At 38.7% G+C, this 21,336-nt stretch overlaps 1 long non-coding RNA gene across 1 annotated transcript in view; it reads right to left on the reverse strand.

The window, feature by feature from the left end:
- Positions 1-20,731, reverse strand: part of LOC107320841 (uncharacterized) — a 343,675-nt gene extending 322,944 nt beyond the window's left edge. Inside the window, exon 1 of the long non-coding RNA XR_014934101.1 lies at positions 20,594-20,731. This is a non-coding gene — a long non-coding RNA (uncharacterized LOC107320841). The remainder of the gene's footprint in view (positions 1-20,593) is intronic.
- Between the last annotated feature and the right edge of the window lie 605 nt (positions 20,732-21,336).

Genomic DNA, 21,336 nt, shown 5'->3' on the forward strand with positions numbered 1-21,336 from the left:
GCTTATCAAAGCCCTTCTGAACAGGAAACTGATGAGTTCAATACTTATAACCATGAAAAACATAAAATGTTAATTAGCCTATGGTGCAATTTCTAATTCTTTAAACGCTAATTCACAATCTCAGACTCACATTTGTCTCACTCCAATTTACAGGAGGGAGGCAAGGTTCTTTTGTGTATATACCCGGCGTGAGATTAAGAAGCAACGGTTCAAATGTTGGTCCAACCAGTTTATTAAAGTCCTAGCCGTTTTTAGGGAGATGGGGAAGGGAAGGTAGGCGATAGGGAAAGTAGGAAATATAAGCAAGGAGTCTTTGCAGATAGCAAAAGAGATATAGTCACCACCGTGGGTCCAGCGAGGTACACAATAGGTCCGTTGATCTCAGGAACTCATCTGATCACCGCGGGGGATGGGAGACAGCCAGGGAGCTCCGCAGCAAGCCGGTCCCGGGGGTTCTTCCGACAAAGTTTTCCCCTCAGGGAATTCTCCGTCAAAGGTGTCTTTGGGAGTTTGTCTCCAAAGTCCCCAGTTTAGCGAGGGCCTTTTATCCCCCATTTCGGTGGGGGTTCTTCTTCTTCTTTGAAGTTTGACTCAGCATTTTCGGGAACGTATCTCGAGCAAACACTGAACTTCCAAACAAGCAGGTAAGCACACTTTGTAATAGGGTTTAAAACCAGCTTTTGTGACATTCCTGGCCCACAGATAAGCCAGCAAGGAGGGGGGGGGCTCTGTTGTCAGACACAAGCATTATCGCCTTCTGCAGTGGTCAGCTCCTTCGAGCAGCACCCCTGAAGAAGACTGCTAGTCCTGCTTCTACTTATCTTTGCAATCATAAGCAGAGGTACTGTGGCACAACAACACCCACCATTCACCCTCCTAGATAGTTAGCAGTCGCCAGTCAGAGTCTTATCATCAGAAAGGCCTCACGAAGCAAGCTTTGAGACAATAAAAGAAAACCAGTTCCGTCCTTTACAACATTCTATATTTTCACCTGTTTTGTGAATAAAACCAAGATTATCCATTCTGAATATTTCTTTAGTGCTACTTTGTGAGGCATCTCATACACTTATGGAGGATTTACACATTAGTGAGGACTGTCATGGCAAGTGATTACAAAGGAAAGAAGAGAGTTCACATAAGACCATGAATTATAAAAGATTACTGAAAAACACAAAATTTAGTACTAAAATCTTGATATAATTTCACTAAAATCATGGGAATAATTTTTACCACTTTCTTGTCCTAAACTATTTAATCAGTTTAGAGTATTTCCATACTAAGGTAGTAATAAGGAAAAAAAAATTAGCCTGACAGTGTTTGATCATCGTTCCAATGCATTGCCCTGATCATTCTCTGGAGAAATTAATATGGCCTAAAGACAAACAGGAGCACTCTAATTTAATTATAAGTATTCTTTTTTTACTTTCCAAAGGCCAAGCAGGCTGTTAAATGTGAGTATGTAAAACCAATATCCAAAGCTTCACTGCCACAAAAACAAAAAGATGGAATGGTCTTCTGGATAAAGGAGAAAAAAAAGGCTTTTTCTAGCGTTCCACTCCAATACATCATGCCACAAGATTTCAAAATGAAGAGACTTCCAGGAATTGACTTAAACATATAATTAAATTGAAGTCTCAGGGTTACACAGGCAGACCAAAGACTAGAATTATAAGTTTTATTTTCAGTTAAATCACTTTCTTGATAGGATTTCATGACACTCTGGAAAATTGTTTTCTCAGGTTTTTGGGTTTTTTTATTTGTTTGTTTGTTTTTAATATTATTATTTTTTTATCCTAATTTCCTGGTTTATTCATTAGGATAAACACATAAACCAATGCAATACAAGGAAGACACTAAAAAAAAATAACTTTCTATGATTTATACCATTCTATCAGGAAGGTGATCAGACTTTAGTAAAGTAAACCAGCCCATTGTCCTCAATATGTCCAGTATAATTCAACATGGGATCAAGGAAATACTAATACATTGCCACCTATAATTACAGGCTCTCTTCTTCCCTGTATCGTCCAATAACTGGCTGAAGCTACTTGAGAGCATTCCTGTTCCAGGGTAACATCAGGAGGTCATTCCAGTCTAATGAAATACCTGAAATAAGCAAAACTAATCCAGAGAACATATGATCAAAGACCTGGCATTAGAGCTATAGGGCTTTCCTACAGAAATCTGAAACCCAAAACACCCAAACTTCAATCCTGTTATGGAAAAAAGATCTATAACAAAAAAACTTGTCCTGTGCGAGCTAGATGGACAGTACCAAAGCATTGTGGAGTGGAAAATTAAAGAAGACAGCAGAGGACTTTCTTGGAAATCTGAGCAAAGAGCAAAATGTGTGAAAAAGATATGGAAGAACTCCTGTCAGAAAGGGAAAAAAACAGTTCTTTGGTAAAGGAAATAGAAGAATGCTTGAACCAATTTCTCAGGGTTAACTGACTGTATCTGTGATACAAAGATTTATGCGAATCTTAGACAATCTGCATTATAAAATCAAAATAAATAGGGCTGGATGGGATGTACTGATATGCTGCAGACATTTGCTTTTTCCTGACATCTCTTTTGCCTTAAGGACCTCTCCTGATGGAGAGTCCCTGACTGGTAACCTATTCCAGAGCCTCATTATCCTTAACATTAGGGGGCTTTCCTTAACAGCTGGGCTGAAACTTTCTTGCAAAAATTTACTTCTAGTCATTCAAGTAGTAAACAGACTATTCCTTTCTTCTTCTTCCTTGCAGCTTGTTGTGTATTTGAACAAATGTCCTTACAATCTCTTCAGCCTTAACAGTTAGAAATAATTTAAAAACAGTTGTTTTGTTAATAAACACAATTTAGCATTCTGCAGCAGTATATGCAGCCAAATGAAGAAATAAATAACAGAGGCATCTGCCCAGCAATGTCTACCCTGTGACTCTGCAGTGATATGCTGTCCTCATCCCCTTTGGGCTGTGATGTTTTACTGCGGCATTAGGCATGTATCACATTACTGCTAATACAGAGCGAGACACTAAAAGCAGCAGGTGCCAGTGCACCTGGAGATGCCTGTGATAGCATTCTGTGCTCTATTAGCTACCTTCACACCTTGACACCACTGTATATCTGTCTCATCCCATTGCCTCAACATGGAGGACAAAACTGAAGGGTCTGTTCTGCTCACTCAGAGTAAGGGCAAAAGAGACAGGGCATTTCTCCTTCCCCTTTTCTGCCCAGTGCGTGCACCTACAGGGCTGTAAGCTCTCCTCTCACAGGAGCATGAGGATCAGAGTCAACGTACATGGGGAGAGCAGGAGCTGCAATTCCTGGAAGGTGGTTGCACTGAGGTGACACCAAAGGCTTGAAAGATTCAAATGCTTCATTCACTGTTACCTAACATCACCTTACGCTGCTTCTGTTCTAGCAGCAAGAACTTCACAAACCACCGCTTGGTTTGAATATTCCCAGCGCTTATGGAATTACTGAAAACTTCTCTGAACAAGTGCCAGCACTACTGGGTTATTCATGCTCCTGAGTCAACAGGCATTTACAAAATCTTAGTGTCATCACAAACAGAACTTGCTTTTATCTTTTTGTACTGGGCATCTAAAAAAATTCACTAAATCGGCATTTGCTTTCTAGTTCTCACACTTGTGTTTGTTTTCCACTTCTTACGCTTATCTGCTCTTTTGCTTAAGATTTTATTTCATCTTCTATCAAGATGGACTTTAAAACATGGTCTGAGCTAAAATTTAATATGCACAATAAAATTTAGTATGTAGCTGAACAAAAAGTCCCTGCACCAAAATGGTCCGGTCCAGCAGTTTTCTAAATGATGTAGGAGAAAAATAATGGGGCAGAGTAGCAGAAGCCTGACCCTATTCCCATAAGACTGTAAGATTTATCACCTACATAAGCAGAATGCTACAGAAAAGAGATCTATTGACCACAGCAATAACTCACAGCCCAGTAAAGCTAGCTGAGATGCTAGTCTGGTATTTGCTGATAGTACCTTTATTATGTGGTACTCAGAATCTTATTAAATAGCCTTGCTCAACAAGCTACTGTTTTTAATATTACGCACCACCTACTCTTTTTCAGACTGGCCACTTATTTACAGTGCTGTTATTTGTGGGGGAAGGGAGCTGCAGGGAAGGATTTATAGGAGTTGGGATTTACAGTATGAATCACAAACTGCATTGCCTCAGTTCTTGTGGAAGCAGGGAGAGGGGGAGCTATGGGCACACGCGTACAGAAACACCCTAACAGAAATATGTTTGCGTAATACTTTCTATTTGAATAGAATAATTACTGGGGAAATGGAAAATAATTAAATAAAACTGCCATTACTTGAAATGCACGGACTGATTTGTTTTATTATTATTATAAATTGGAGCATTGCTTCAAGGGCCCTTGGGAAGGCCCCAGTGCTGGAAGAAGGGTGCAGTGGACCATCTCCTTTTCCAATAAGGGTGGCCCCATTTCCTTTGGAGCTGCACTGATCTCTTTCAGCCCTTGGACTGCCTGGAGGTGCTGGCCCCTACCCCAACCCACAAACCTGACTGTCTGCCTTCAGTTCAGATTTATCCCTAGACAAAAATATATTCTTCCAATGACCTTTAACTACAATATGACTATCCCAGGTGACCAAGAGAGCCCAACACATTCACAATGAGTGGACTGAAGAAAGAGCCTCACTGCTTATCCCTTCCTCACTTTCAGCAACTCCACTTCAGACATGCGTCCCTATTCTTTCAGGACTGAAAAGGAGAATTTATGGTTTTTGGAAGTCCTAAGTGATTTGTAGTAAAACACTGATTTACATTTATTTCAAGTTACTTACAATATTTGTCTATGTGATTAGCATTAGAGAACAGGGAATCCTAATCAAAAGACTAGCAGCCTTTTACAAAAGGATTCTTGGAGCCAGCTGCATGCAAACATGCTGCAAACAGTCCATATCACAGATGAAGTACAAATAAAATTAACATCAATAGTTCCATTCAGGCCAAGAAACGAGGTTCAGTTGTTCTGAGCCCACAGAAAACCCCACCAGAGGATATCAATTTTTTTGCGCCAAAATTCTCCTTTATCAGTCTGGCTGCATTTTTTATAAGAAAGAATTCCTAAGGGATATCTCCAGTCACCAGCCAGATAGCAACAAGTCCTTCTCCATGTCCCACTGAGGAAGACAGAAGCTTTTCTCTGGTGCTGTCTTTGTCATAGTGACCATGTTATGTCAGTGTAGGGAAGGACTTACAGCTGTAAGTGATCATGAGATCATAGGCACTAGTACTGAGAAAGAATTAAATGGCTTCTATGCACCCTTCCTAATATTGCTTAGTCAAACTATAATGATACATGATACTGTTGGTTGTTTTGATTTTTTTTAACAACTAGCAATCTTGCATGCTGCCTTAACATCCAGCATAAATTTGCCTGAAAATATAACTCAGCATAGCAAAATTAGTCCATGGAAACCCTTTTCAGGGCACACTGAAAGCTGAATACAGATTTATGAATACATAAACAACCTTTAACATCTTCCCTCTTCAGTTTCTCCTGTAAGCCCAGTACGTTTTACCAGCAATCATTTAAACACAAAGGGGAAAAGGGGCACAGAGAACTGAAATTATTTTGTTTCTCCATTTGAAGCTTTACTTTCAGAGCTAAAACAAAGAGAAGCACAAAAATAGTATGAAGCATGACACGCTTCTCTCTGACTATCAAGGCAAACTACTTTCTAAATTAATTAAGAACAAAAACACTTTCATCTCTACTGCAGCCCCGTTCCGCACATATGAAACTCATCTCAACCATTGTCCACAGCTACCCTTACAAACAACAATAATCCTCATTAAGAATCAAAACCTAGTTTCTATTCTCTGAACCCATACAGATTCACTTGACAACACAGCCCAAGCTTGGGAAGAGAGCAGTGCTTAGCAAAGGGTGATGTGCAGCCGGGTAACGACTGAGCTCCACATGGGCCTGTATTGTCTGATACCAACATATCTTTCAGCACTGAAGTTCATATTTTTGATACACAAAAAAAATTCAGCAACTGAATCTTAGCTTGTGAAAATATAATTGCCTCAGGTCAAATCAGGTTACATAATTAGAACAACAAAGAAAAATTCTACCACACATGGTACATCTGTTGCCACGTGCATAAATTCTCTATGACTTGCCAAAGTAATTTATCCACCCAGAACACACATCCAAGCTGGCCAATATCTAGTACTGAGCAGAAAGCAAATTTAAAGAAAGGCACATCATTTATCATTACAGACAGCTCAGCAATATTGCGAACAGGGAGCACAATTGCAATGCAGGGGGAACAGGGAGTGGGAGAAGGAAGATTGGAAATGGTTGCTGAGCTCAGAGCCTGCTCTCACAGCAGCCTGACATCAGGATCTCAAGGGCTACTTCCTCTGAGAGAAGAGAGGAGTACAGAATGCCACGTCTGAACCATTCAGCCCTGTCCTAACACATATTGTGATTCAATGAATTGCTATTTTGTGATGGAAAATCTTGCTGTCAGAAATTTTTTAACCGCTGTTGTATAACTTGCAATAGAATTTAATGTGAAGAATGAACCATCTCACCGCTCTAGAATGGCCTTATACTAGAGCTGAAACCTTCCAGAATTAACTTCACAAAAAGTCCATTTTCATACGTTACATTGTAAAATTCTCCTCCTCCCTCTCACAATGAGAGTTCTTGGCAAGAGTTTCAATGTTGTTAGCTATTCAATACAAAAGACTGTCTGCTGAATTTTTTAACAGACTGCTCTGCTCTCTAGGCTATAGGATGCTAGGGCAAGGCAAGGCAAGAGCACATTAGTAATGGTAAATTTTGCTCTTTGACTCTCCCCATTTTTATTTGCAGATCAAGTTTAGATAAGAAAACATACTGACATGTGAGTATCCAACTCATCCTAGAGACTTTTGTTTTTAATTACATTTAAGGAGGATTTTAGCTTCTAGCATCAGAGAAGCAGCCCTAAATCCACGAGCAGGCTGTAAACAGTGTCTTGGTGAGGTTTCAGGCTCTCCAGAGCTTATACACAACACAGAGTTCTGTTATTCTTGATGATGCATCAGTGGTGCTGCCCGGTGAGATATTTGCAGGCAAGGAGAACGTTACACAGCTCCAGGTAGAAGAGATGATAGCAGCTGCAGGGAGTAAATTTTACTGGAGGCAGATTTTAAACAAGTAATTTGGGAGATGTCTGTATTTTCTGCAGCTAGTTCAACTGAACCGCCTCCAGCACAGTCTTGGATGAAAGCACAATTGCAAGCTGCTGAATGTAAGCCCCAATTAGTCTGTTTCTACTGCACATTACAAATCTTACTCAAGTTAGTAAGTGAGCCTAGGCCCTCTGCTTCCTTCTCATTTTGGAGATGCCACAGCTCCCCTTACTTAAGTAGTCAACCTTCTTTCTAAAACGAGATACTGTCGCCTTTCCAGACTGAGGAAAAGAGAAGAAAAATCTGCAGTCATTTCAGCTGTACTCACAACCAATGACACAGCAAAGAGTTTCCATTCTACTCCTGTGCACCTTAAAGTATATTCTTAATTTCTGGGAGGTCCCTGATTTTCACATTTTGTTTTCTGAGTCTCTTAATTCCCTTGCCAAAGAGCTAAGTTCAGGTAAGCCAGCTGGCTGTGTAGTAAACAATGTTATTAAAATACATGTCTCCTTTTCACTCAGGCTGGGAAACATAAAAACCAATACAGTAAATAGCTTAGCTGTGATTATACCTTGGAAGTTTTTTGCACTGTCCTCTGAAATACAGAACAAATGGAGGAACAGAGAAGAACTGTACTGAAGAAAGAAATAATCAGAATACATGGATATTCTAGAAGAGAAAGAATGAAGAGCAGAGTGCCAACCAAACATTTCAATAACAAATGAACAAAAAAGCAAAGACTAAGAACAATCCTTATCATTCATGAATCTAAAATGATAGCTATCATCATTGAAGGATGAATGTAAATTGACATTCACACCCCACTTCAGTTCCCTCTGACACTCCAGAAGTGCCAAATGTGCCAAAGGGACATCAGCAAAGTAATCACTGGATGATGAGGAAAAAGAGTTAATAATGAACTGCAAAACATTTGGTGCATTCATTTAGCAACTCATTTACGAGCTAATTGTGATTTTCCTAGGAGGTGAACACTGTTCATAAATACTTGCTATCTAAATGAGAGGAAATAAGTTCAAACTGTAAGTTGTTTGTGAATTGTTACCTCTGAAAACAGACTGCTATTTTCCTCTCCAGTACACAGTATGTGACACATGTCATATGGTGACTGATCAGCGATGAGAAAACAAAGTAATTTGATAGAGAAAAGACCAATCAATGAAAATTAATAAAGGAAAACAAAAGAAGAAACATGATTTCTGTAAACAACGATCATTTGCTATTATATTTTTCTGTCCAGCACCCAACCTAAGCTGATCTTGGGCATCTCTAGGGAGGGGGCACCCACAGCTCTCAGGGCAGCCTGTGTCAGCACCTCACCACCCCTAAGAGTGAAGAATTTCTTCCTTATACATAATCTAAATACAATCTAAACACATAATATAAATACCCTTTTTCAGTTTCAAATCATTGCTCATTTTCCTTTATGCACACTCCATAATAACAAGTTCTCCCAGCTTTTCTGTAGCCCCCCTTTAGATATTGGAAGGCCACAGTGAAGTCTCACCAAAGCCTTCTCTTCTCTGCTCTGAAAACCACAATTCTCTTCAGCCTTTCTTTATACAAATGAAGAAGGTCTATCCTGTTTTTCTGCAGCTTTCATATGCACTCAGAGATCAGTCTGGGTTTGCCTGAAATAGGACATAAGCTTTCACACCACTGTCAGTTTGTTAAAGAACACATTGAAAGGTTCAAAATGAAACAGCGCCTGAAACCAGACAGTTTGACACTGTATCTGGACTGCGTTTTAAATAGTTTGCATAGTTCTACTTAAATTCTTCCAGCCATATTTGCTGTGTGACGAGTAAGTAAATGACATGTTTCTAAAACATGAAGCATTGGCCATTTTCTGTTTCTAGTCCTGTTACATCCTTGAAATCGGCACAGGTTGTGTTTGAAATTCCTATCGTTGACTGGTCTTCAGCTACCCAATGTGTAATGTTTATTCATGTCATACTAACATATGATAACGCATATAAGAGTAAGTTGAAAAACAGTCAGAGAACCATCATTTTAGTGAAACTGGTGAGGACAGGGCAATGTAGCAATCACAGTCACTGCATTTTAATTTCCCCTTTCTGCTCCTCTCCTGACAGGCCTAAGCGACCCAGATGTGCTACTTGAACACACACCCACATATCGTCAGGGAGAAGTACTGTTTCACAGAGTGGGCAAATCTGTGGCCACATGGAACAGCGCTTCAAATGGCTGAATATGCACACAGTGCAACTGCATCCACTGTGCATGTGGGGGGGTGTTGAAATGGTTCAGAGATAAACCTCCTGACCTGAGCCCTATTTACCACTGAAAGAATCACCCAGTGGGACTGCAGGTTAAACCCACATTAGTGCTTGTTACAGGCAGGTCTCTCCCAGAAATACCTTCTACAGAATGCCATCCCCACCATCCTTATTAAAGTTAACTGAATTATTACGTGCAAATCACAGCAGGACTCACCCTTTTATTCCTTGTCAATATCACAGCTTACATTATGCTATCCAAAACCCACAAGGAGCAAGCATCCTTTCCATGCTATTAAAAGAGAAGTAGTGCCAATCAGCCTAGGACAGGGCAGAGGCTGAGCCCTTCCTCAAGAAATTCTTAGATGCTGACATTCTTATAGCAAAATTAATTACTACTCTACATAGCTCGATTGACAGGAACCCTAGGCCCTTTCACAGTGACATGTCAAAACACAACAGAACTTGGATGCAGAAGGCATACTAACGCCAGCATCACTCTGTAAGTATCATCAAATATAAACTGCAAAAAATGTCTCTTCTAGGAGGTGGAGTCACATTTTAATCTTCATTAAAGAACAGGTTATTGAATTACACCTGAAAAATACTTATACTGGTGCAATAATCACAGAATCACAGAATTACCCGGGTTGGAAGGGACCTCAAGGATCATGTAGTTCCAACCCCCCTGCCTGGCAGGGCCACCAAACATATAAGCCATTAAATTATCCTAATGTAAAACGCACAGCTCTATTCTAAAGAATATTTGTAATGAAGAGAGAGCAAAGTTAAATTACTTCCACATAATCTACAGATGTTGCAGACAGTCTAAAGCATGTGTTTGGTTTCATCATTTTATGAAATGCACGGCCATACATCAGCTTATCTCGGAAGTTTTATTTATCGTTTTTAACTCAAGTGTATTTGAGCACATTCTTTTCATTGCATAAATGTAAGTGCAGATACAGAGAACAAAGAAATATCTGCAAGATAAAAAGAAATCTAAGGAGTTATTCTGGGGGAGACTCAGTCCCCTGACAAGACCAGCTTTTGCAATATAATCAAGTCTGTATGCTAGGAAAGGAAGGAAGGACAGCCGTTTTAACACATTTTCAGAACATATTCCTTCTATAATTTAGGATTGCTGCAGTTATCTGATCTTAACTTTTGGCAGATTTTTAGCAGACCAGATGTCCTTAATAAAATGTTATTCAATGTATCTGTGAACAGTTTCTAATATGCAAAAAACTCAGTTTCTGCAAGCATCTGATAGACAAGTGCCAAAACGAGCGGTGTTCATTTTAATACAGTGCAAGCAGTTATAGAGATTCTTTGTTCTGTGATAAAAGCACTATTTTAAATATTTCTTTATTCATTTTATAACAGTGCATAAAGAACATGTTTGTTTCTAGTAAATAGTCTGAAAACATAATAAAGTTACAATAAACTTGGGAATAAAATCAAGAATGCCTTCAGCTTTGCAAAATAAAAAAATAAAAATAAAAAAAGGAAGAAAAAAAGCAAATTATCCAAATATGCTTAGCAACTGTTTTCCACATGAACATATGAAATAACTCCATGTGGTTGCTGCATTTCCATGCACAGTTGTAACTCACATTGCTTGATTTAAATGCTACTTTCTATCACCCCCTGACACTGACAGGTACAATAATACAGGCCAATAGACAGATGCAGACAACTGGTTTAATGACAGACTTGTCTTAAGATACAAGAAAACATCTTGATGTATTGTGTCCCCTGGACAGAGTAATCCTTGATATTAGCAAAGCTAGTTAGATTAGAAATAATTCCCTCTACAGCCTCCAAAACCTCAACAAGCACCCTGTCCTCCTCAAAGAACAAAGATGGCTTTAATACTTGAGCAGAGAACAAGGATTTACAGCTTCATCGCTCTTCCAGAAATAGGTATTTATGCTTTTTGCTCTGAAAAACCCTTCAGACTGATGCTAATGTTTGCCAGTGGCTTGTGCATTAATAATATTCATGCAGCAATAAACCTTTACCAAGAGAAACAGCCTCCACTCCCAAAACACAGTTTAATAGACCAAATATTTTTTTTATGCTTCATGTTGAATATTGTCTCTTTTTCCTAAATAATCAAAAAAACTTCACACAGCTGATGTGTTTCTTCTGTTTACTGTAATTTAATTCTTAACCACCTCATTGACATCCCAAATTGTCTCCAGATTATTTTATTAATCTTATAAGAACATTAACTAAATCAGTTAGGTATGGTATTTACTGCTGTAAATCAGTAGTATGTTCTAATTTATGAGAAAGCCCCTTTCTCCCTGACTCGAAAGGAAACATAATTGACCCTGACACAGTTATGTGCTCCAGAGGAGAGACAGTCTGTCATGTTCAATCATTTCTTGATCAAATCCAAAATGGCAAGTTAATTGTTTAATTAAGGGAACAAGGCCCTTAGAAACTTGCATGTTCTACATAATTTTGTAATGGGCCTACATAAATAAAATAAATAAGGTCTGATTGAATGGGGAGGAATTTCATAAGCAAAAACAGTGCTAAATATACGTGATATTAACCAAAAGCAATCAACAGTTATCCTCTAGTGGCAGAGCCCTACAAAATGAGCTGAGTTTGAGGTAAGTACTTCAGTATTGGTATGAAAAGCTATTAGTACATTTGAATGCAGCTGTGCCTCATTTGGGTTGTACCATTGTTAAGAAAAAACAATGGACCACAAAACAAAATTCCTGAGAAACAGGACTCACAAAAAGCAAAGCAATCTGTAGGAAACTCTGCAAGCGACACTGCAACCTTTAGCGTGCCTTCAATGTGACTTTAGGGTGCCTTTAGTGTGCCTTCTGCAGCTTAGTGGATTTTTGCCATCAAAATTGCTGCTGCCGACATCTAGAGCTCACCTTTTCCAGTGAATAAAAGTTCATTTTTATAATACAAAACTATCCACCTGGAACCCTGCATTAGATACTTAACCATGCGCTGATTTATTCATCCATGGATGGGCCTCATACGATACATCTCATTATTTATACAGCAATGTGAAACACGCCAATTCTTTTTGATATGTTATTCATTGAGTACAGCGTACCTGCATTTCTCATTAGTGGAATATCTTCCAGCATTACATGTTTTGAATAGTTTCCAAAAGTCTCCTCTCTCCCAAAACTTCCACATCATCTTCTTTCCTATTCCTTAAGCTGTCGTGATTTGATCCAAACTCCAAACAAAAATAAAGTTCAGCATTAACTCTGGAATCAGTACAGATTAAAACTTTAACTTCAACATAGCTAAAATGGTTGTAGCATTTGCAGCACTATGCATTTCAGGTTTCTAATGATTATAAGTATTTTGTAGCAAAACAAAATAGGTTAAAGCTGGCTTTCCAATGGGATTTAAACCTCCCTGTTTTGTCCAGTGCTTGCTTGGGGCTGGAGTTACACATGCATTGTCTTTGAGATTTAGGTCAGTTGATGTGCATTAAGCTGCAGGAGCTCCTTAAGACTCCTAATTGCACAAAGTTATCTGAGAAAGCCCATACATCGTATTAGTGAATTAGAGAAGACAAGCCAGCCACAGACATTTTTATGCTGGGGTACTATTTTTTCAATTGCTTTGTTTTAAATAACTGTCAGCCATATTTTGCATCCAGTATTCTCATGAAATGCAGAGAGCAAGGCTTTTTTTTCTTGCTTGTTTGTTCTTTCTATTTTCCCCCTACCTTGTGAATTCAGATGTACCTGGGGTGGAGAATAGTTTGCTTTTTTCCCCCTCATATTAGTCCCACAGTTATTTCAGGAGAAGAAATCACAGACAGCAGCTGGTTGTGATCCCCAGAGAGCATGAAGAAGGCAGCTCTCTGCCCAGGAATAAGAGTACTTTTATTTTCTGATAGAATCTGGACTGCGGTACCCACTCGAAAGCCTTAAATTATATTCAGGCCCTTAAGCGTTCATATTAAAGACTTCTGGAACAATAACAGCTTGTTTTTTCACTTCACTCTCATTATCTCATTCTTTTGGTTAAAAGTTATGGATACTTTCCAGCTTCTCCTCATACTGACTACGTGTAATTTTCCTCATTTATGATAGTAACTTGATTCCATGAAGGAGAGAACTTGAAGAACACACAAAATAGCTCAAAATACATGACAAAAAAAAGAAAAAGAAAAAAAACTCCTCAAACTCCACTGAACCAATACCTCATTTCTTTATCCATGTGCCACTCTTCTCAGAAATGCACAAATGAAATACCCAAATGCACAGTGCACCAGATTTTGTGAAAAACTAGCAAAAACACCAAGTTGATGCTTTTGTACCAATGCCAGTTCACACAGAAACTGAGTGAAAACAAATAATCCTGCCTAGTTTCATCAGTGTTTAATCAAAATCTGACTTCTTCCCCTCATCAATTAAAGGATTTGCAAAAGGCAGATGAGAAGAAAAGGTAACAAGGCAAAAAGCGACAAGGAAGAATGAGGGCCACATCATTTTTGTAACAGTTGTCTTCTCTCCAGAATAAAGAGGTGCAAAGAATCTCCTTTCTCCAACCACATAGAGGAGCCGTGCTAAATCTCTGATTAGACACAGATTTTCTTTAAACTTTTATAGGAATGAGAAGGTCTCCACTAATGAGAGTTTAAGGGAATTTCTTAAATCTAAAGTGAAGGATATCAGGAGTTGAACATAACCTGAGGGTTTTCCTGTACATGTTCACTAATATTACAAAGAGATTTCTGAAAACCCTCTGAAGATCCTGTTTCCTGCAGGAAGAAAAAGAAGCAGGGCAGATAAGACTTTGGGGAACTGAAAAGGAAAAAAGTGCAGCTATAAAGTTACCTACACAGTCTGTTGTTAGGGGAGTGGGAGTGTTCCAAATGTCATAATATAATTTCTGCATCTAAGAGGTAACTTGAAATGAGAAACGCAGAACAAAAATTCTCTCCTCAACTTTTCATGAAACTAACCATCCTCGCATACAAAACCAGTGCAACCTGAACAAGAACAGCATACTGAAACTGGGAAAAGAACTGAGGTCACTGACAGCACCTATTGAAATGCAGCACCAAGCCTCCCACCCAGATTTCTCCCCCCACTCACATCCAAATACAAACGAGCCATCTAATGTCAACCACGTAACTTCAGACAGAACTGACTTGTGCCATGCCCTCCCTCTCTGCAATGAGCTCCTCCTGTCACCTCCCCTGTTATGGCAACAATTGTAGCTTCTCTCCTGGGATTTGTCAGAAGTGAGAAAAGCTTTAAGCTGCATCAACTAAATGGTCTACTGTCTAGGAAAAACAAAAACGAAAAAACTATGCCAAATTCACCTGTCTTGGTATTCAATGGAATCCCTGTTTTCTAAACAGTATATTGCTATAAAGTGCAGATAGAGCAGGAGAGTTAACCTTTGTATAAATGGAGAGCAGTCAAGGGCAATAACAGCTCATGTCAGGTAGGGGAGGCTTATCAATGCTGACAGGGGTAGGAATGGAGAAATCAGAGCACTTGCTCCAGAGCATGAAGTGTCAGCCTCATGGAGACCTTTATAAATGTTTTCTTGGTTTCTGTTTACTACAGAGAGCTCCTTTTATGTTGGAAGACCTGCCAGGAATGAGACCCACCTTTCCAAACCCTGAGAAAGGCAGTAGCTTGCCCTTCCAAAACAAGGTGACTGGGTGTAACAATCAGAAAGACAACACAGTGGAATGGTGATGTGGGAGGTGTAGTGACAAAGCAATTAGTGCAAATGGAAAGGCATTAATAAGGAAGAAGTGCTTATCCCTCTCTGAAGATGTAGGTTTACAGGAAAAACTCCACAACAGGGATCTCCAACCAGAAATCCTTTACCCAGTAAAGAAATACTTGCATACATTTTTAAACATTATCAGAGAAAATTAAGGAGAATGTGCCTTTAGAAATTACAGTGAAGTGGTCATAAAGAATCTGCTTGAGCATCCTGGATTTATCATGGGAACCTACAGCTCACTGCAGCGGAAGAATCACCTGTTTGAGCACTGATGTTATCACTGAAGTCAGCACGCATACTGGCCCTTCACATTCATTCAACCACAGTCAAGCAGTCTGTTGTGCTGAGACTAAACCACACCATTTCTTGGCTTAGACTTTTTTCTATGGCATAGAACCATCTTTCAAACTCACGTTACACATTCATTTCTTCAAGAAAAGTTATTTTCACACAGGTTTCAGGCTAAATATTCCAAAGACATTTGATTGTTTCATACAGACAAGAAAAAAAAGGAAACCAACTCTTAAGCATGATACGTTAACCTGGCACGCAGAAATATTTGCTCCTAGTCATCCATCCTGTCTTCCTTCCTTCCCTGGCTGTTATTTAGAACCTCCCCTACAAAAGCCCAGAAGCACCAGCTGAGAGTGAGACTGCCTGGAGCTCTTTGCAGGGCCATCACCACACACTACAGAACCAACCTCCTTTGCAGTGATTCTCATGCATATACATGCAAAACACCACATAACATTTCCAGTTTGAATCACCATCTATCACACATTCAGCATCTAGTGAAGTACTATATTACACATTACATACACACAAAAGAAAACCACCTGTAATTGGAGGGGCTGCGGATTACTGAACTGATGCCCTGTACAAATTAGTCTGCGATTCAACAGATTAGGAAGCTTTCAAAGGAAAACATGTCAGTGATCTCAGCGTCTCCCTTTCATATTTATTTGACAACACTGTTGTACCTTCAGTTCAAATCTTAAACTCATTTCTGAAATGAAAGAGAAACCCTGTTCTCTAGAATCAAATAAAAACTGAGCATCCTTAGCATCTGCTATATTGTTACAGTGATTCTGAATAATATTTCATGTTTTTGGTTTCTGCTTAATAGAAATTCTCTTTCCTAGTCACAACGTAGGAATAAAATTTTGTTCAGTATTCTAATAGCAGCACAAGTGTTCTAGATTAAAATATAAAATACTGGGAATAATAGTAGTAGCTGGGGGTATTGCACTTATGGACTATTTGTTATTATGTTATGCGAATTGCAGGAAGCAACTCAAGTGAATATTTGTACTTGTGCAATGTTATTTGCTTTGTATATAGAGGCTCCTGTAATGTCGGCATTTGTGCAGTCTTTGTATTTTACATGGCTTCCCAAGAGGAGAAGCAGTAGTGAAACCAATAATGCTGGCAATAAAGTCGTATTAATAATGTATGCAGAGCTATAGATGTCTAGTTATATGACACAGTATTAAAGTATAAATGCATTGCTTCTTTGCTTTTTTTTTTTTTTTCTTTTTTTCAGATGAGCATCGATGACCAAAACAATGCTCTTAGGTTTTTTTTCCAGTGAGAATGACATCTTCATAGCAATACATGCTAAGCCATGAAGTTAGCATTTTAGAAGCTAAATGTTCTGGAAACATTTCCTAGTGAGCGCACGCACCCATAAAAGCTGATATTTGTAAAACTACATTTAATCTAACAACATTTGTAAATTTGAAAGTTTATTACTTCTATTTATTATTATTTTTTGTTTAAGTTATAATGTTTGCTTTGAAAAGCAAACAATAAAGACTGACATGTTGCCATTTAAAACAGCAGCATAAATACAAAAACCTTGCAGAGCTGATAGTCAAAGACCGTTTTAGCTTCTTTTTGTGTGTGTGTGTGTGTGACAAACATTGGTAAATGCTGGGTTTTTTAGGCTCTTGTTCACAATAATCTGATCACCTGTTAGAGTGCTTTTAGGTCACTGCAGTGGATTACTGGAACACATTATATTCACAGTTTACCTATCAAGGCTGTATGTGACTCGCAAGTAAAAGAGGAGGTGGCCACTGTCAGGGGAGACATGGAATCTCACTTTAGGATTTTAAATTTCATCTTTCTGAGAGCATCTCACTGTTAGCATTGCAAGTCAAAGAGCTCTGACCCAAATGAAGAGTGTGCTGTACTGAGTCTTGGTCAGTGCTTGGGTGGACTTTGAACCGCACCAAAACTAAAACTGAAAGCAATAATTGCTTTGTTTTTATAATCTCCCAACAAAAAGTCATCTTTTCCTCTCTCCTCTCTTCCATTTCATATGCATGTCTCAATTCTTACCTACAAATCTTCTCAAGTCTTTTCATATTGGAATGTGCACTCACTTCTTCAAAAAAGCCTCATGCCTGTTTTGACTTCTGTAATAACTGAATCTGTGTATTGGCTTAGCTCAGTGTTACACTAGTGGTTTTTTTTCTAAGTAAGGATATCAAATGCAATATATAGCCATCAAACTTTGCTACTGAAATGAAGCTGATGCAGGTTTCCTTTCTTCAGACATGAGGAGTGTTTGTTGTTTATTCCACCAAGTTGACTTTAAGATTGGAATTACTGTATTCATACTGTCCTCCAATACTGTAGCATGTAATAGACAACCCCCTCCCACCCTTGTTATGAAGCACAAGGAATGACAACTCCCCCTACACCTTCTGCACGATTGCTATGCAGTATAATTTTTGAGAGGTTAGAATCTTTACCTGCTGCTGTCAAACAGGAGAACTGGGGAGAGTGCAGATAAAAAGAATACAGGAATTCAAAGTGACTGTGATTTAAAATATATTCTTAAAAAATAAAAAAAGAAAGAAAGAAAGAAAGATCTGACTTCATCTTTGGGAATGACAGAGTGTGATTTTCTTATTTTTTGCAGAAAGAACTACACACATCAAGGGAGAGCAATATCCACCTGAGAATTTTTGTATAGATATATCTTTGAAGAAGGAGCTTCCAGCACACATTCTACAATTACCAGGGGACACACCGGTAGTCTTTCGCAGGAGGAGGTAAAAAGAGTTATAAGCAGAAAAAGTCAAGTAGTTTGGAGAACAGAAACAAATCAAGACAAGAACAACAAAAACAATAAAATAACACACAAACACACAAAAGAACCTGTCCAATTTTTTAAAAAGCTTCAATCTATTCAATTCTTGTTGGCAAGATCACTGAAAATGTGTGCCTCTCTGCAGTGAAAGATGGACCCCTGAAGAATTAGATGTTCATGCTGGATGAAGAGACAAGTTTTCAGCCTCTCTAGAGCTCAGCACTCTGACATACACAGTAAGGCTGGATAATTGCTCAGTCCTACAAATACCAGAATACTCCAATTTAACAAAGAACTTATTCCTAGAAAAAGCAAGGGAAATAGAATGGATCTATGCAATATTGTAACATTCAGATAAAAGTGCATGCTGACAGTTAGAACTGAATCTGGATCATCTTTAAGCATGTAAAATACTTAGCTGCCTCTCCATAATTCAAAACTTATGACATACAGTAGTATAAAAGAGAAAAAATAACTGAGAAGGTGATGGTGACGTGAGGAGATGCATTAAACTTGTGAAATGAAGCTCTAAATAAATATAAAAGAAGCTGCAACAACAACAAAAAAATCAGATCTAAGCTGACCTACAGGAAAAAACAATCAAGCAGGACCCTGAGGCTTCTCCCAGCTCCTGCTGTCTCTTTTTGAACAGATCATGCCATTTCTCTTGTCTTTTACTTCCCCTTAGCCTTTGTCCGTTCTGCCTAGTTGGCCTGTAAACATCTTCAAGTCAGGGATGTCTTTTAAATAAACCAAGCTCAATCTCTACTGGTTCTTCTGGGCAGCCTGACATGAAAACATGAATACCTTCAGTATCATTGAAAAATAACAAATATCTGTATTAGAGGTGTCTCAGTTTCCAAGAACATAAAAATGCTTGTACAGGGTCAGACCAAAGCTCAACAAATTCTTCAGCTACGAAAAGCAATTGTCCAAGAAAAGGCACAGGCAAAGGGTGCATATGTGGAGATATTTCTCTCAATACACTCCAGGAGTCTTAAACCCTCGAGAGGGTTATTATTATTATTTTCTGCTTTTCCATTAGGAGCTCCATGTCAGCACTGGTGACTTCATGTAACCCGGACTTGTATGTAAACTATTTTTCTGTTACTTTATCCCTTCCCTATGATTTCTTCATTCTGAATAAATAGGATTTTGCTTTATGGAAGGTGGTTAACCTTGTGCTGAACTAAAAATCAGAATTGCAGTTAATTACCAGGATCTGCAATCTAGACATTTTATATGGAGAAAATTGAAGCACAAAGAAATTACTTAGGCCAAAACAGAAAATGTAATCAGACTTTGGCGGAGTTCAAAACAACATTAAATCTCTTATTGTAATTGCAAAACATATTCCAGAACAAACCAATCATCAAACAACAAAAGGAAATAGAAACGGTATTAAAGACTACATATACAGTACAGCATTTGGCAAGCTATATTTTAAAACTTTATGAAGCCATTAACACATCTACTAATAGACCGCCAATTTATTTTTTAGTAAGTCAAATATACGGCAGATATAGAGAAAATATTTCTTAATCACTTTGGAAAAGGGGACATAAAAGTGCCTGAGAAACATGCACAACATGTATTACTTGAGTAATAAAAGCGATGCTATCATAGAGTGCGCTGCTAAACAACGTACAGAAAGGAATTCCTCATCAGAAAGAGACAATATTCTCCTCTGCACTTCCATCATTTCCTTTTGTGTACTGACTACCTGGTCAAGACCAATAAGCGATGGTCAGACTCCACACCAGCTGCTTTTATATGAGCCTATTTTGGCATCAAACTTATTGCACCCCAAAAGTTTGGGCAGATGCCTGGTCAGTCATTTTCACCATTTACAGGAGCAAACATCTACGTACATATCCAACCTAGTCACCCATGCCAGCACAAACAGCTGATTAGAACATAGATCCCACAGACATCATAGCACTGCTTCTTTACTTGCAAACACTGTTATATTACCTAGAAAACACTGAAATCCTCTCACAAATGTAGTGTGACTCACTTACTTCCCACAGTGTCCAGGCAGCCTGTTTGCAAGCTGAAAAGCAGACACAAATGGTATTCTAAAGGCCCACAGAAAACATCAAAATTTACTGGGAAACATTCCTAAACATTTAAAATGTTGATAACTAACATCAACGTTATCTGCTTTTAAGCAGATTCCGCAAAACATTCAGGATGACATATGCATTCTTTTACAAGTGTCTTAGCTCTATTTCACTTACAAAAAATAAGTCCCAAAAATACATTCAAAATTGTATTGCTAGGCATAGTGATTCTTAACTTACATTGCCGCTGTTCAGATTCCTCCCTTGCTTGAAGCATCCTGCAACGTCTTTTTCTACTCATGGTATTAGCTCCACTGATAATGCTTCAACCTCACACCTGCAGGGAGAAAAGAGATGAGGTCATTAGCTAAAACTTGCAAGGCTGGAAGAACACACTTTCCACACTCTGTATCTCTACAAGAACTGCTCACTGAAACCAATTGAAAACTCTCTTTAATTGATTCGGCATCGTGCCCTTCGCAGAGCAGCGAGCTCAGAGCAGCGCCAGATGTTGACGAGCTGTCGGGTCAGCCTGCTCCCCCATTCTGCAAAGGTATCCACCTGCAACTAACAAACCCATCCAACACTGAAAGAGAAAACAAGGCCCTTCCAAATCTATGAAATGAAAGAGAGAAAATTTATCTCTCTGAAAAACATCCATGTCAGACAATACTCACTAGAGCTGCCAACAGAAACTATTTTGTACCAGGCTATTTGGGACAGCTGAAAAATTTCGTGACTGACTTTACTAAAGTTGGTGGATTTTTTTTGGCACTCCTATGATGAATAGTGAAATAGCACTGTGCCTCTGGAAAGAGCTTTCTCCTTGGAGTCTTGTGTTAGTCTGTGGGCTTTTATGGATAAATAAATGCCAACACCAGAGCAAAGCCCTTACACTATTGATTTCCAGAGAAGCTAAGATGAAGTGGACTGCTGCAGCCAAAAGTCACCCAGAATTGGCCTAAAAAACACCTAAAATACTT

The sequence above is a fragment of the Coturnix japonica genome, chromosome 13 (genome assembly GCF_054131305.1).
Source record: "Coturnix japonica strain WE chromosome 13, WE-NBRP24, whole genome shotgun sequence".
NCBI lineage: Eukaryota > Metazoa > Chordata > Aves > Galliformes > Phasianidae > Coturnix > Coturnix japonica.